Source organism: Mustela nigripes, chromosome 9 (assembly GCF_022355385.1).
Source record: "Mustela nigripes isolate SB6536 chromosome 9, MUSNIG.SB6536, whole genome shotgun sequence".
In the NCBI taxonomy this organism is placed as follows: domain Eukaryota; kingdom Metazoa; phylum Chordata; class Mammalia; order Carnivora; family Mustelidae; genus Mustela; species Mustela nigripes.
The window spans coordinates 78,847,866-78,851,494 of NC_081565.1; the positions used below are offsets into that span (position 1 = coordinate 78,847,866).

Consider the following 3,629-nt stretch of genomic DNA (forward strand, 5'->3'; position numbering starts at 1 on the left):
GAACCTATTCTTTTCTTTTTCTTTCTCTTTTCTTTTCTTTTTTTTTTTTTTTTTTTTTTTTTTTTAGATTTTATTTATTTATCAGAGAGACAGAGCACAAGCAGGGGGAGCAGCAGGCAGAGGGAGAATCGGGCTCCCCACTGAGCAGGGAGCTGAACCATGACCTGAGCTGAGCTGAAAGTAGACGCCCAACAGACTGAGCCACCCAGGCATCCCTGATTCTATTCTTTTAAACCAAATATTTGAATATGGAACTCAGTTGTGTCTCTTAATTTTTTTTTTTTTAAGATTTTATTTATTATTTGAGAGCAAGTGATATAGAGTGAGAGCACAAGCAGGGGGAGCAGCAGAGTTAGAGGGAGAAGCAGGCTCCCCACTGAGCAAGGAGCCTGATTTGGGACTAGATCCCAGGATCCTAGGACCAGGACCTGAGCCAAAGGCAGATGCTTAACTGATTGAGCCACCCAGGCATCCCCCTTTAAAAAAATAAAAATAAAGAAAGAAAGAAAAGCTTTTCCCCCTCTTAATTTGTACAAACATTATTCAGAGATTGGTGTAACTGAGAGCGGCAAAAGGTCTTCTGACTCCCAGGCTTGGTCTGATTTTTGTTGAAGAAGACCGTCTCAAACACAAAGGACCCTCCTCAATTCTTAACTCTCTCTGTACATGTTGTCAGCAACCTGTAAAAACAATCATTCAATCATAATTACATTCTGTTTCCAGCTGAATCAAGGTTGAACTCAGGCTCTTCTGGGGGGCTGCTATAACTAGGGACATCATAAAAAAAGTTTGAAGCTGGGGCACCCATCTCAGTCTGTTAAGCCTCTGATTCTTGATTTGGTTCAAGTCATGATCTCAGAATTGTGAGATCCAGTCCTGCCTCAGTTTTGTGCTTGGGCATAGAGCCTGCTTAAGATTCTCTCTCTCTCCCTCGGCCCCTCTGCCCCCACTCCCTCTTAAAAAAAAAAAAAAAAGGTTCAAGTTGGACAGAAGTGCTTTAACAGCCTATCCCCCAGCTCTGCCTCCACTCATACCCACACTGACTGGGTTATTCCTTTAGTGAAAAAAATCAAGGGGCGGATGTATGTAGTAAGCCTTTGGCTTTCTCGCTGCCCAGTATGCACATGGTGCCCTCTAGCGGTAGCGTGGGGGCATTTCCGAAAAGGGAGTGGAGAATTCGCTTCTGTAGTGAGATCTTCCAGCTAGCTTTTTGTTTATGTGAGCTTTATTTGAGAGTTAAAGGTCGAAAATAATGTACTTTCATTTGCAACTTAAGATGCAAGTTGCCATGGTAATCTAACATAGTTTACAGTGATTCCTTTTATATATACTCTAGCATATCCTTTTAAGACTTTTTTTTTAAGATTTTATTTATTTGACACAGAGAGAGCACAAGTAGGCAGAGAGGCAGGCGGGGCGGGTTGGGGGGGGGGTCCGAAGCCGGCTCCCCACTGAGCACAAAGCCCAATGCAGGGCTCAATCCCAGGACCCTGGGATCAGGACCTGAGCCGAAGGCAGAGGCTTAACCCACTGAGCCACCCAGGCACCCCCCTTTTAGACATTTTTTTTTTTTCAAATTTTTTTTTTAAGATTTTATTTATTTATTTGACAGAGAGAGATCACAAGTAGGCAGAGAGACAGTCAGAGAGAGAGAGAGGGAAGCAGGCTCCCTGCTGAGCAGAGAGCCCGATGTGGGACTCGATCCCAGGACCCTGAGATCATGACCTGAGCCGAAGGCAGCGGCTTAACCCACTGAGCCACCCAGGCGCCCCCCTTTTAGACATTTTTAAGGATGAGAAATAAGGTTAATCATTTAGGAAATTTAACAATAATGAAAAAGTTCTCCTCAAAAAAAATTTCCTTAGTGTGTTTCTGGTATGAAGCTCATAATAGCCAAAATGTTTCTATTAAGGCCTGAACCTAACCCATTACATAAAAGTAAAAGCACATTTCTTTTTTCTTTGGTGCAGAAAAGGCAATTTTATTAAAACATGGGGGCAAGGCCCTTGGGCAGAAAGCTGCTGCTAAAAGTGCGTTTCTTGAAGAAGTGCTGAAGAAGAAGGTGCACCAAAAATATACACTATATATTTTTTTCAAAAGGACATAAACTGCACGTTTTGGCACCGTCTTCTCTTCAGATTTCCTTTCCCAGTGTTATATAGCTGGACTTCGGATGTCCAGATGGCACTGTAGGAAGATGACTAAGGCAGTCGTGTGCAGAAAAGCTGGTATAGAGTGCAGATAAAATATAAAGATATTATTCCAAAATTGAAGTTTGCAGTGATAGTCGACTAATACTTGAAAGTTTTGAGGTGTCCGCGTATAATTAAAAAACAAATCTTTGTATATTATGCCACTCGAGTCATGTCTTAAATGGCACTTGATGTGCACAATCTCCACCTTTAAAATGAGTTTTAAAATGTTCTGTATATTTCTGTGCTGGTTTCTAGACTAGCTACTTACAATAAAGTTTGTTTCTAAATAAAATGTTTATAATAAACAGCTTCTCAGTTGTGAGAGCCAATTAGTTACTTCTCCTAAGCCCTGGTGTAGAATAGATGCGTTCCAAATATGGAGGTTTTCATGTATAGATAGTGAACTTTATAAAATGGTAATCTCCGGGTGCCTGGGTGGCTCAGATGGTTAAACATCTGCCTTGGGCTCATGAGTTCAGGGTCCTGGGATGGAGCCCCCAAGTCGTGTTCCCCGCTCAGCGGGGAGTCTGCTTCTCCTTCTTCCTCTACCACTCCCACTGCTCATGCCCTCTCTCTCTCTGTATCTCTCTGTCTCAAATGAGTAAGTAAAATCTTTTCTTACACAAATAGTAATCTTCAAAATTCCCTATGTTCCATTACATTGCAAAGCTGAAATTCATCTACTACTTTTAAAAAGTATTTTGTTCATTCAAGCAGCAATTTTCTCCAGTCTCCTTCTGTTTCCTTCTACCATACCTTAGAGTGGACCTACAAGTTTATCGTACACATGCATTAAACCTTTAAGGGAATAAAAGGTATAAAAATTTTTGAAAAAAAATTTTAAAAAATAAACCCTTTAAGTAGTTTACAGTAGTAACTTTTAGTTCTACAGCAGCATCTGCATCATATGCAAATTTAGGTCAGAGATGATGCTAGAAAGATGACTTGGTCCACACGTGGTTGACTCCTTCCATGGCTGTGTGGAGGGAAAATGCCTTGTGTGTGCCTATTATGAGAATCGTTACCTCCAACAGATAGTTCCGCTCTGCCAGCTTCTTTTATTTTCTTTTCAAATGCATCACATTCTCTTTGTAAATCTGCAGGATTCCCATCAAGGATATGAGCATTTTAGGATCTATATCAATATGCTTAAAAAAGTTATTCCTCACCGACAAATAACAGCTTTCAGGACAATTGATGGGAAATTCTACGTGTTCATCCATGTTAAATGTCTCCATATGTTTAAAAGAGAGGTCTCTAGGGGTGCCTGGGTGGCTCAGTGGGTTAAAGCCTCTGCCTTCGGCTCAGGTCATGATCTCAGGGTCCTGGGATCGATCCCCACATCGGGCTCTCTGCTCAGCAGGGAGCCTGCCTCCCCCCCCCCCTCTCTGCCTGTTTCTCTGCCTACTTGTCATCTCTGTCTGTCAAATAAAT

The 3,629-nt window shown here is 41.8% G+C and overlaps 1 pseudogene; it reads right to left on the reverse strand.

Moving 5' to 3' along the window:
• Positions 1-2,952: 2,952 nt before the first annotated feature.
• LOC132025177 (glucosamine-6-phosphate isomerase 1-like) lies at positions 2,953-3,418 on the reverse strand (annotated as a pseudogene).
• Between the last annotated feature and the right edge of the window lie 211 nt (positions 3,419-3,629).